Raw genomic sequence first — 14167 nt, forward strand, 5'->3', positions numbered from 1 at the left:
CACCTTCTTTCTTGGAATCTGCGCTTCTCAGCCAGTCTGTCACTGACCCTCCTCCCAGGAGGCCCGTTCTGAAAGGCAAGAAGATTGATAGTCACCTCGCCCAGAAGTGCTGTGGTGGCCAATTACTTATTGCATGGAAAATCCTCAGACATGTGCCCGACGTAGAGCATGTGTTAATTGTTCTCATCTACTATCATCCTAAACTACGCCAACCAGGCAGCCCTCTGTTTACTGATACCCTGCCACTCTTCAGGACCGTCAGCCTGCATCTTTACAGTGGTCCTCTGGCTGGGTGGGACGGTGCAGGCATGTAATCCCAGGACTCAGAAAGCTGAGGTCAGGAGTTCCAGGACAGCTTCAGCTACAGAGTGAGACTCTTTCCTAAATAAGCAAGCAAATAACTAAACACAGCTCTGTGGTCTCAGGAGTTAACTTTGACTATTTTGGCCCATCCCCCTAAACTGGCAGGGACTCTGCTGTTCCCTGCATAACGCCCACACAAAGAAGAATGCCAGTTTCATAGTCTATGGTTTACAAGACATTTTTACTTCTGTTTCTACAATGTGGAGTGGACACAGCATTAACAATCACTCTCTGGTTCTAAATGAGCCCTACCAGGCAGAGCATGGTTGAAGTCAGGGACTGAGGCCTAACACCTAACACATAGCTCTGCCGGATTCCAATCCCAGTTGGTTTGATTTTTTTTTTTTTTCTTCCCCTCAGCAATGAGCTTGGTCACAACCAGCTAACTGTGTCCTCTTTCAAAAAAAGAAGTTCAGATGCCAAAAGAATTAGAGACAGCCACACAATGAAAAGCAGATGTCCTGCCCCTTGTCTCTGGAGCAGCTCCCAGGAAAGGGAGGACGGCTGATGGGTGGCCCCTGTAGCCACCCCACCCATGAGCTCAGCTCCTGGCAGAGAGCTCTTCTTCATGAAGAAGTGGGCCTCCTGGGCCCAGAAGAGACATACAACAGAGCTGAGGCCAGACCACAAGGCTGTTTCACTCTGGGGGTCAGAACAAGGAGTGTCCAGGGCCAGCCACATTTCCATTAACTCTCTCTTACCTTAACTAGTCTGGAAGGCAGACGCTCTGCCTGTTTCTCAGATGAGAAGTCTTTCTTTGGTTCTCTTCTGAGGTAGGGTCTCACTATGTAGCTTCAGCTTGCATGGAGCTCACTATTATGTAGACCAGGCTGGTCTCCAATTCACAGTGGTCTCCCTGCCCCTGCCCCTGCCCCTGCCCCTGCCCCTGCTTCTCAAGGACTGGGATTGCAGGCCTACACCACCACACCCAGTTTTGTGACTTTCCAAACTATCAAGCAGGGACATCAGGATATGAACCAGAGTCTGTGGGACTCCACAGGCAGGCCTGTGTACAGGTGTGATCTCCTCTTTGGGAGCTTTTCCTCTGTCACTCTAGTCAAACCAGAATGAAGCTGGTTTGAGTGAGTGCTGAGACCACATCTTTCTTGCTTGCAGCCCTGTCTCCAACTCATAGGGTCAAGATTCCCTTATTTATCCTGGTCTTTAAGGACAAGAAGTTAGCACCCAGCCACCATAAAGACTCTAAGATAGAGTTACCTTGACAGCATTCAAGTCAAGGACCTTGGGGAGAAAGACAGATCAGGCAAGGCTGGTGAGGATGAGACTGGGTAGCAAGAAGGTAAAGGCAAAATAAGGAGAGCAGGTATAGACCATGATGGTGAAGGCCCTGTGTCATGGCCCCAGCCTTACAGGCCCTTTCTGGGAGTTATTTCTGTAACTGCCATGACCACTTCCATGACAAGGAAGGCCTGGGGTTATTCATGCAGAGCAACCCTCAGGCCAAGCAAGAGGAAGCAGAGGCTGACCCTGAGCCTCTGTGTACTGGGAGTGGGTAGGATCCAAGTCCTGAGCCCCAGCAGAGGCACTGCCCTCATTCATTTAACAAACCACAGCTATGACCACAGAGCAGGAACAATACAGCCAAACTCCACCCAGAGCCCAAGCCTCCCTCCAGCCAGAGCAGGAGAGACTAGAGCACAGTGCAGGTTTCTAAAAGACACAGCAGGTTGAACAGCACAATTTCAACCTGGCTTTGCCTTCACACCCAGAACCACCCTAACGTTCCCAGGCACCGCTTTAGTTTCTCTTGTGTTTCCTGCCCACCACACTGTACGCCCACACCCTTCTCCTGCCATTCTTCACCGGACAGTGAAGAAGCCTGCTGACCCACAGACTTCTGTTTAACTACTTGAGTCTCGTTCCTGGAAATCATTCCATTGGGATTAGCATCTGACCCCAGCAACAACAGCAGACCTGACACACATCTCCATCTTTACAAATGTTCAGTGAATAAAAGAACAGTAGACGGGTGGAGATGTGTCTCTGTTAGTAGAATGTTGTCTTAGCATGGATGAGGCCCTGGGTTCGATCCCTACCACCAAATAAACTAGGGCTGCTATGCATATCTGTGAGGCCAGCAGCCGAGAAGTGGAGGCAGGAAAGTCATGGTTCAAAGTCACTGTCAAGGTCAAGGCCAGCTTAGGCTACTTGAGGCCATGTGGAAGCAAGAAGGGTACACTCACAAGATGGCTGAAAACAATAATGGTGCTTTCTTGTGCAGGCATAGTGACCTGGCTTGGATCTCTGGAACCCCCTCAAAAAAGTCTAAGGAGAAAATAAGACTCCACATAATTGTCCTCTGACTTCCACATGCATGCTGTGGGCACACACTGGGAAGTGCGGGTTGTGGGGGAGAAGAAGAGAGGGAAGCAGGCAGGCAGGGAAGGAGGAAAGAAGGAAGGAAACACAGCAGAGACCTCTCCAAGCTCTGCTGCTGCTTCCTTCTTGTAAGATCTGTCCTACCTCCACCAGACCCAGCTCAAAGATCCCACATACACCAGAAAGATTTTTTCCAACAGCTCAGAAGTCATGTTTTTCTCCTCTGAATAATCTTTTTCTTTCTTTCTATTTATTTGCCCACATGTTTATGCTGAGACAACCCTGGCTGGCCTGGAATTCACTATGCAGACCAGATTGCCCCAAACACACAGAGATCCTCTGCCTCTGCTTCCGGAGTGCTGGGATTGAAAGCATGTGCCATCACACCCAGCATGCTCTGAGAAATTTCTAAGAAACTATCCATGAACTATGGTCTCATAGTCCAGCTATCTCCCACAGTACTGCGAGATCCTTGAGATAGCCCCAAGCTGCTGGGCCCAACAGACCCCAACACAAACTGCTTTGACCTCCCCTGTTCCTTAATGAACTCTGACAGCCCTCTGATGACATGAATTAGACGCCAAGAATCCACAGTAGAAAGAGAAAACCAACTCCCGAAAGTTGTCCTCTGAACTCCATATCATGGCACATGCAGAAAATGATAGTAGTTTTTTTTAAATTTTTATTTATTATATATACAGTGTTGTCTGCATGCACACCTGCACACCAGAAAAAGACAGCAGATCTCATTACAGATGATTGTGAGCCACCATGTGGTTGCTGGAAATTGAACTCATGACCTCTGGAAGAGCAGTCAGTGCGCTTAACCTCTGAGCCATCTCTCCAGCTCTGATAATAATAGTTTAATTTTTTTTAGATGTCTATCTGTTCATTACAGACACACTCTCTCCTTTGGAATGGTTTTGCTCCTTGGATTACTGAAACCACACGTACAGAACCTGGAAATACAGAAGGCTGACCGCACTGGCACTGTGGCAGACTGGGGAGAGGCAGTCTCAGAGTTGCCCTCTCTAAGCCACAGAACGATTCACACGAAGCCCCCAGACCTTTTAAGGAAAAGAAGAAGAAATAGATGGCTTAATTACCTCTGTCAGGAGTAAATTGTAAGAAGCCTTCTACAGCAGCTTGGACTACGGAAGAGGTGATCACACAGAAGGTCAAGGTGACCTTTGCAGTAACTGTCCTGTTTGCCAAATTTCTAGCCGTCCCTTTGGGAACAAGCTCTTCTCCTTCGAAATTCTATGAAACTAAGTTCTGTTGCCAAAGAAAGATGAAGAAGTAAAGTGTGACTTCTCAGCTACTCACACCTGTAATTTAATGATCAGACTATTGAGGCAGGGAGATTTCCAGAACATGAAGGCTAGCCTGGGCTACAAAGTGAATTCCAGCAAGCCTGAGCTATAGAGTGAGACACTGTCTCAGAAGGATGAGGGCAACAAGATTCCTGTGCTGGCTAGTTTTACATCAACTTGACACGAGCTAGAGTTATCAGAGAGGAAGGTGCCTCAATTACGAAAATGCCCTTATAAAGGCATTTTCTTAATTAGTGATTAATGTGGAAGAGCCACGGCCCACTGTGAGTGTGGCCATCCCTGGGCTGGTAGTCCTGGGGTCTATAAGAAAGCAAGCTGAGCAAGCCATGAGGAGCAAGCCAGTAAGCGGCACCCCTCCATGACCTCTGCATCAGCTCCTGCCTCCAGGTTCCTGCTTTGTTTGAGTTCCTGTCCCAACTTTCTTCAATGATAAGCACTGATGTGGAAGCATAAGCCAAATAAGCCCTTTTTTCCCCAGGTTGCTTTGGTCATGGTGTTTCATCATAGCAACAGTAACCTGAACCAAGACTATGGCTCAGTGGGTAAGGGTGTCTACCATCAAGCTGAACAACCTGAGATCTACTCCTAGAATCTATTTGGTGGAAGAAGAAAACAACATCTCGCAAGTTATCCTTTGACCTCCATGTGTGTGTCCTGATACATGCACATACACACACACTTACACTTAATCTAAAAACAAATGTATTAATTAACTAAAACGTGAAACAAAGCAAAAGTCTTTGTTGCTCAGGATAAGGACAGGAGCAGTATTCAACTCAATTCCAGCCACCGAGCACCTGCTGTGAGCAGCACATGGAACCTCAGGATGGAGACAGTTGACAGGCAGGATCTCTACTCCAGGCTAGGCAGATGAAAGGGACCTGGTGCTGTATGGGAAGGCAAGCAAGGCTGCCAATGGCTAGAATCAACAGTGTGGTGTAGATCATGGGTTGGGGCCAGCCTCCTATGTTGAAACTCCAGATTCCCTGTTTGATGACTATGAGGCTTTGATTAGGATTTCTGAGCCCTGGTCTCTCATCTTTGTAATAGGACCTGAATAATTCTTCCAACCCAGTTGTAAGGATTAACTAAGATCTATCCCATTTAGCTCAACGCCTGGCAGAAGGTAGGTGTTAGTTATTGCTATTGATAGCGTGACTAATGGCACCCTGAGAGAGGGAGAGAACCTTGCAGAAGTTGCCTTTGGGCTGGGTCTTGAAAGTAAAAAAGGATTCCAGCAGGTGATGACAGAGATGGAAAATGGGTGTGCACAAAGGTATAGAGGCAAGACAACGGAGACGGTGAGATGTCTAAGTCCAGGCCCTGGGAGCAGCGCTGGGTTCAATCATCAGACTTCAAACACTGAGGATTTCACGGATCCCTAGTGCTAAACACATCCCCCTGAACCCTCCTAATGCTCACAGACAGCTGGAAGTGAGGCTGAGGGAAAACGCTGAGAGACATGTTCATTCATTCAATAAATATTTAATATGCATCTGCTGTGTCTGGGCTCTTGGCGCAAGAAGGTGAACAAGGAAGCAGACAGTACTTGAGCCAACGTATAAAGAAGGCCACTTCACAGTGATGAAGCCACATCTTTAGTAGCAGGGTGAGTGACTCAGAGTAACCAGGAAAGATTGTTGTCTACATGGGGGATGGATGAGTGACGTTGATGGCCAGAAGGTAGAAATAATCCTGAGAATGCCTGGACTGAGGGAAAGCAAGAGAAAGGTCTAGACAAGGCAAATATTCCTTACATCACCAAGGCCCTGGGGTTGGGAAGAAATAGACAAGCTGAGGCCAGGAAGGCACATGGAGGTAGGGTCCTGTGGGGCCTTGAGTAGAATCATAAGTATTCTAGGAAGCCAAGGAGGTTTTGAAATTACTAAGGTAAAGCCACCATGTTCTGACATTATTTTGTGTCTGCTCAGACAGTCCTTGGGCCTCCGCCCACCTCCCGGCAACAGTCACATCTGCCTTGGCAACACATTTGAGATATCCATGGCCTTGACTGTGGTCCAGATGTATTAACCAAAATAATTGGCAGGTTGTGTCTAAAATAACTACTGTGCTCTGCCAGGAATGAACATTTCAAGGTTACTTTGACCCTCATCTAACTTTGATGTATCTTTATGGGTTTTGTCATTAAAAACTCTGTATCCCTGAACTTGGGCACCAGGAGACTTTCCAGCGGCTCAAGCCTGCTCTCAGTCTTGGCCATCAATGAAAGGACGTAAACTTCTTAATCAGCTTGGTTGTCAAGAACCATCTCTCATGGATCTGTATGGTTTTACCCAAAGAAGTGGCATAACCTGGTGTACACATTCAGAAACAGTCACACCGGGGCCAGGAATGAAGCTCAGCTGGTGGACTGCCTGCCCGAGGTAGGTACTTTCCTATGGCTGTGACAAAACACCACGAGCAGACGCAACTAATAAGGGGTTTTTTTGCGCCAGACTCCATCATGGTGGAGAGGCATAGCAGCAAGTGGTAGGCATGGAGACAGGAGCAGGAAGCTGAGAGCTCACATCTTCAGTTGCAAGCACACAGCACAGCAGAGAGCAAACTGGAAGTAAGATGAGGTTATGCTCTCAAAGGCCACCCACATGACATACATCCTCCAAAAGGGCTGCATCCCCTAAACATATCCCCCTGGGGACCAGTCAAATGCCTGTGGAGGACAGTTCTCGTTCAAGCCACCTAACATACAGGAGGCCCTGGATCCTTAGCACCACCTACACTAGGTGTGGTAATGCACATGTATAACCTCAGCACTTGGGAGGTAGAGGCGGAAGGATCAGGAGTTCAAGATTATCCTCCGCTAACTACATAGTACATTGAAGGCCAGCCTCCCTCCTCAGCAGCAACAACAAAAATCCCTCCAGCTAGGTGGGGAAAACAGGATCTAAGTGTGGACTTGAAGCCCACGCTGAAGTAGAGCGCCAAGAAGGCAGTCTCTATATGTCACCTCCAGGCTAGGTCTCAGGTCTGGCACTGTCCCGTCCTGAGCAACTGTGGCACAGGCTCCTGACAATCGTCTCTCGCCTGACTGAGGCAGCTGTTTCCAGCCTCTGGGACTAAGGAATGCTTGCTCTCCTCTTATCGTCTTTCCTGGCACTCTGGATCCACCCAGAGAAAGAAGCACAGTAACTTCAGAGGAAAGCAAGTTACAGCCAGTTCTGGTTGTTTTTCTGCATTTTTACAAGGCTCCAAGGCTCCATTAAGCTCAGAGCATAAGCGCACTAAGCTATGTTTGCTCATATGACCATAGAGAGAGGCCCCACAGGAAGATCCCTGAGCTGAGTAGCCAGGCCCCCATTTTCAAAGCCTGTTTTACCCCTAACTCTGGCTGCAACCTTTGAGATAAATATGCTCTCCGGAATCCATAGGGTAGAGTAAATTTTCTCCATAGCCCTCCCACTCTTTCAGATCAAAGACTCCTCCGAGAGTTCTTGGGAGCTCAGACCTGGGGTAAGTCAGAAGCAGTTGTTAAGAATTACCTGACCTTTAATCCCAGCACTTGGGAGGCAAAGGCAGAGGGAATCTCTGTGAGTTCAAGGCCAGCAAGCCCAGTTTACATAGTGAGTTCCAAGCCAGCTAAGATTCATAGAGGCACCCTGTCTCAAAGAGGAGAAGGAAGAGGAAGAGGAGTCTGAGCTAGTCTTTGGCAGAGGAACATTCTAGAAGTGTTAACCCATATGATTTTCTTTTCCTTTCTTCTCTTAGCTCTTCCCTGAATCAGGCATCCTAGGGGGGCCCAGGGAAGAACTGTGAAAGAACAAAGCAATGAAAGGGAAAGTCTTTTCCTGGCTTTTACAATTCAGATGACAGCTGGGTCTACTGAGTGTGGAAAACCCTCCAGGTGCCAGCTGTGTGTAAGAGGCAGACCTCGGAACCCTGCCACATGCCAATTGAGAAGGGTTCCCAGGACGGAGGGCGGAGGGCGGAGGGCAGGGTGGGGAGAGGAAAAGCAAGTGCTGGTACGCCCCACTGACGCCTTCTCTTCCCTCAGATTCAGGCAGGAAAAGGGCTCTGAGACAACGTGGAGAAGCGGGGGTTCATTGGAACTAGAAGCAGAGAAAGAAGAGGATAACTGACTGCAAATATTATCAAAACATGAACACATATTGCTGCCCGTGACAGCTCACTCCTTTAATCCCAATACTCAGGAGGCAGCGACAGGTGGGCCTCTATGAATCTGAGGCCAGCCTGGTCTACATAGTGAGTTCCAGGCCAGCCAGGGCTACCTCTGCACATTAGATTCTAGCTCAAAACAAACAAACAAAAATTAACTTTAAAGTTAAAAAATAAAAATATATCCATGTACAATTTTTAATTTTTTTGTTTTTTGAGACAGGGTTTCTCTGTGTTGCCTTAGCTGTCCCGGACTGACTTGGTAGACCAGGCTAGCCTCAAACTCAGAGATCCCCCTGCCTCTGCCTCCCTGAGTATTGGGATTACAGGCACGCACCATCACACCCAGCTTGGAATTTTTATTTTTAAATGGACAAAGTGGAATATTTCTATCCAGTAAGTTAACATTGTAGGTCACCTGGGAAATGGTTTACTGAATTTGTTGTATCTTTAGAGCTAAGATACATTCTTTTTGGATTGTTATTTGTTTTAGAATAAATCAAGGGCTGGGGATGTGGCTCAGTTGTACTTTACCTAATGTGCACAAATGTGTGAGTTTAACCCCTAGCAACACATAGGAGTACTAGGGGAAGCTCAAGATCCTCCTTGACTACCTAGTGAGTTCAAAGACAGCCCAAGGTTTGTGAGATCCTATCTCAAAAGTAAAAACTGAATTAAATTAGAAACAATACAATTTAGTAATTGCTCCAAAAACGTGCCTTTTACAGTATTTTTGATTTTGAGAAAATTTGCTTATATTGATTTACTAGCTAGTTACGTAACACTTAACACATCAGACTATAACCAAAAACACCAAAGGACAACTAGATAAACATGCAGGCCATTGAATAAACATTTGTGTTTTCATACATATTCGTGTGTGTTCTGGCTTTTCTTTATTTTCATTGGCATGGCTTTATAGACACTTAGTTCCCAGGACCCAGCACAGCACAGCAGCAGCCAGACTGCTGAGCACACAAGATGACCATGATCAAATTTAGATCCCCCTAGCATATGGAAAGCTTGTAAATGAACTCCTATCTTAGGGCTGGTGAAACGGCTCAGAAGTTAAAGGCATTTGCCTCCAGTCCTGACAACTTGAGTACAATCCCCTGGACCCATATGATGACTCCCACAAGTTGTCCTCTGATCTTTCATACTAGTGCCATGGTGTGGGCATGTGTATACACACACACACACACACACACACACACACACATTTTTTTTAAATTTAATTATCTTCTATTTTAGTTAACAGTATACTAAGCTGACTACAAGTTTTCTGTTACGTGTTATATATATTGTGTGATATACAATGCATTATGCCATATGTCTGTTATATGTAAAATATATAAACATAAGAATGAAACAATATTAGTTAGAAAGTATAAGATATAGGTGATAGATAATAGATTAGATTAGATAGAAAAGGGAAGTGCTACTTCATTTGGGAGCCCCTTTTTTGGGGACCCTGAATCATCCTGTACATGATGTTGGACTAAAATTTATTGACATGGTAGGGAAGCAATGGGCTAGGGAAGCAGCTTTGGAGCCTCACCAGATTCCTCGTGGTGAGACGTCAGCTGGTCCTCAGAATCTTGGAGCCTAAAGAATCCATGATCCTCACCCTGTCCCCTTTCCATAGACTGGAGCTCCATAGCTGGAGCTCTGTTGGGCCACTCTGCCAATCAACAACTGAGCTTGGTGCTGCTCTACCTCTGTTACCACGTCAGCTCGTCTTCCCTGTGGTGGCCAGTTAAGAGCAGCGATACATAACCCACAGTTCACACCTCGGACAGGGGAACCTCAGCAATGACTAGCAGCCAAATAGATAAATGGATACAGGCTCAGAGCAAGGAAGGTGGTAGAGGGTTTACAGGCACGGAGGGCAGAACCCAAATGACTCACTGCAGAAAAAAGAACCTGCAGAGGTTGGCAACAGAGTGAGTGAGCATCCTGGGAAAGGTCAACAAGAGAATTGTGTTGTTCTTCTGTCAACTTCCAAATCCCCAGAGCAAGCCTGAGGAAGGGAAAGGAACCAGTTTCCATCCTGTGGAACAGAGAGTCCCAGCTGCTTCTTCATCCACACCCCTCAAAGGTAACTTAACCTGCTGGTTCTGCTGGGACACCCTTGCCAGGCACGTCCCCCGCTCTCACTCTCTGCCCCACCTTTCCATCCCCAAACTTCAGTTCAGTCACACCTCCTCGAGACAGTGCCTACCTAGTTGGGGAGCCAAGAAAGCACCCAAATTTGTAATGTACCAACGCCTACTTCCACCCTCCCCAAAGCCCTTGGGCTCTAGGAACAGAGAGAGCCAAGTCATTTCATGCCTGAGTAGAACTGCCAGCTGGAGAATGGTGTTTAACCACAAGATGCCAGTCTGTAACTTTGAAGGACACATATGTGCTGAATAGATGTTTGTGGGCTAAGTGACAAAATGAAATAAACAAACAAAAGCAGCCTAGACTTTCTGGTGCTCAGAACAGTTGACAGCTCAGCCTATAATGACATCTTTCTCCTTCTTTCCCAGCTTCCCAGCCTTGACCATTACCTCCAACACCACTTTTGCTGTTGGAATAGATGGACATCCAGGCTTGAGAGACCCAACACCAACAAGGGCCTGTCTAAATCCAGGCATGTCCCCTAGAGAAAGAGCCCATAGGGCAAAAGGCAAACACAGTATGGCTTGTTGGGGCAGAAAAACCAGAAACTAGTGTCCATCAACAAGGTAGTGGCAAATTAAATCATAGCAGAGCCATGCAACCTGACCATCTGTAGCATGAGAAGATCATGTGTTTAGAAGTAGCATGAACTCAGTGGTAAAAATGCTTGCTGTGCATTCAGTCAATAAAGAAGAGTTCAGTTCCTCAGCGTTAATGCCAGGCATTGCGGTGCACAGTAGGAACCCAAGCATTGGGTGGGAGGACACAAGGGGACCCATGGGACCCATGATCCAGCTACCCAGGACCTGGACAAAATGATGAGTTCCAAGTTCAGTGAGAGACCCTGTCTCAAAAAATAAAGTGTAGTCTGGTACGGTACCACACACCTTTAATCTGAGCACTCAAGAGGTGTAGCTCTGTGAGTTCAAGGACAGTCTAGTCTATATAGTGAGCCAGCCACGGCTACATAGAGACCCTGTCTCAAAAACCAAGAAAGACAATGGAAGACAGTAGATGTCAATCTCTGGCTTCTAAACATACCCACTCAGGCTAGTGCACCAGCACACACACACACACACACACACACACACACACACACACACACACATTTCAAAAGATAATACAAGACAGAACATTAAATGGGAAAAGCAAGATCAAGAGTTCAAGGCCAGCCTCAGTTTTACAGCAAGTTCCAGGCCAACTTGGGCTGCATGAGACCTTGTCTTTAAAAACAGATGAGCAGTGAGGTAATAGAGAGGTTTAGCAGACAAAGGTACTTGCTATTCAAGTCCGATGACCTGAGTTCAATCCATAGAACGAGAGAACCAACTCCACAAAGCTTTCTACATGTAGGCCCTAGGGCACGTGCACACACAATAAAAGCAAGTGAAAAGTCAGAAAAAATTAAACAAGCAAAAAAGAAGTGCACGGTCCTCACAGGAAGGGTAAGTTAGCTCTAAGCTTTTTGAAGGAGATTGCACTGGGTTTGCTCTAATCCTAGGTAGAGACTGCAGTTTAGTTTAATTTAAACTTTAAACTGCACATCTCCATGTAAATGTGTCACAGTTGGACTGAGCTATGGCTAATAGCTTAAATTCTGTCATCTAGATAAATATTCACCGACAACAATTTAGAGATCTCCTTTCCACATTTTAGAGTCAATGGGATGGCCACATGACTGATGGTTTGAATAGGAATGGCCCCAAAGATTTATGTGCTGGAATTCTCGGCCCATTGGGGGTGGCACTCTTAGGAGGTGTGGTCTGTTTGGAGTAGGTGTGGCCTTGACAAGGAAGGTGTGTCGCTGTGAGAGTGGGTTTTGAGGTCTCTGAAGCTCAAATCAGTTCTCTTCGTCCTCCCTGTTGATGTAGAGCTCTCAGCTACTTTCAGCACCATGTTTGTCTGCAAGCCACCATGCTTCCCTCCGTGACAGTAATGGACTGAACTTCTCAACGCTGGGCTAAACCTCTGCAGCCAGTCCCAGTTAAATGTTCTCCTTCATAAGAGCTGCCATGGGCTGGGCATTGATGATGCACACCTTTAATTCCAGCACTCGGAGGCAGAGGCAGGAGGATCTCTGTGAGTTTGTGTCTCTTCACAGCAATAAAACCTTAACTAAGACAATGACCATTATTTTAGGTCCTCTAAAAAAAGCTCAAAGGAGACCTGGAGAGGGAGATGGTTCAGTGGTTAAGCACACTGGCTGCTCTTCCTGAGGACCTGGGTCCAGTTCCCCACACCTCTTTGGCAGCTTACAGCTGGCTGTAACTCCAGTTTTAGAGGAACTCAGGCATGTACATTGTACACAGACATACACACAGGCAGAACACCTATACACATAAAATAAAATTTAAAATAATATTTAAAAAAAGAAAAGTCCTATGGATCTGGGCATCATCACTGCTAAGCAGAACAAACTCCCTCAGAAGGTACCAAGCCCTTCCTATAAGGGTTCTAAATCAATGCAGGGGTCAGCCTTGGGGCAGAAGAAAATGAATCAAACTCATGAGGGAAAATCTGTTCTGTTTGACAGCTGTTTCCTGAGTAATCTCAGAGCTAGCCTCTGGGGGAGGACGTGGAGATGGGCCTCTACAGCTTGCCCCACAGTTGACCTCATGAGCTGACCCCAGCTCATGTGGTCTGACCAGTCCTTCTGCAGCCCAGTCCTTCTATGGCTCAGAATGGCCCACCCAGAGCCTCCAACCTGCTTCCTGGACCATGCTGAGACTTGTTCCCCAGCTTCTGCTTTTGGGGATAGGCTAAGCACTAAAGCCTGGTCTTAGGCAATACCTCCTGGCAGTACGTGGTGGAAGCTACCGTAAGCTTCACCCCTCCCTCCTGCCATTGCCACTAGAGTCATAAGGGAGAACAGGAAAAGGGCTCACTAGGAGACACTGAACATGGCCTAGCAACATGGCACCCACATGCATACTCACGTGTTATACACACACACCACTGGTGTGAGGGAAGGGTCGGTTGACCTAGGGACTTAAGAATCCAAATACCCAAGCGAAGCATCCAGGCCCATCAGTCCCCCCAGATTCTGGGTGAGGCTCCTCCTGACCTTTTCTAAGATCAGGCCCCACGTACTTATATCACTCCAGAAGACCTCAAAGCTCTCCATCAATCTAAGGATCAAGACTCTCCAGAACCAATCACAGCTAATGCAGAACGTCAGCAGGGTAGAGGGACCAGTAGGAGATGTGCCAATTCAATACCACCTACTAGTAACCAAGTGGCTTCTCTTTCCCAGAGAGCTTGACTTTTGACAGTATCACACCTGCCCCCAGTGCAACTACAGATGGCAGTCCCTAGCCCTCCCCTAGGTGCTAAGCAAGCTTAGGGCTCTAGCCTGTAAGTCAAAGTGTGGGGTGGGTGGGTGACATGCGTTAAGGCCTTGGATGACACATTCCTGTGGAGGTTCACAGAAGCAGGAGTTTCACAGATCCCGGGGCAGGGGAAAGGCCCACTGCTGCCAAGCAGGGCTCTCCCAAAAACCAGGACGGAAGAGCCTGTCTGGTACTCTTGCTGGTAGTAACCTGAGGATCACTCCCTTCCCCAGGCCAACCTCCATCTTCTGCCCACTGAGGCATCACCCAGGAACAGCACTGTGTTTTCACGACCTGAGCCAGAAGCCCACTCATAAAGGAAGAGTGAGGTACGGAGAGGAGAGAAGAAGCCCATAAATGAACATGGAAGATGGGGGGGGGGGGGGGCTTGTAGAACAGGACAGATGGAGACAAGCAGCAGTGAAAGGGTTAGACTAACTTTGTAACCTGTATGTCTTCTAAAGCCTATAGTTTTGAGTTTTAGGTTCAGGTTAAGCTAAAGCC

The sequence above is a fragment of the Psammomys obesus genome, unplaced genomic scaffold (genome assembly GCF_907164565.1).
Source record: "Psammomys obesus unplaced genomic scaffold, mPsaObe1.curated_primary_1811, whole genome shotgun sequence".
Taxonomy (NCBI): Eukaryota; Metazoa; Chordata; class Mammalia; order Rodentia; family Muridae; genus Psammomys; species Psammomys obesus.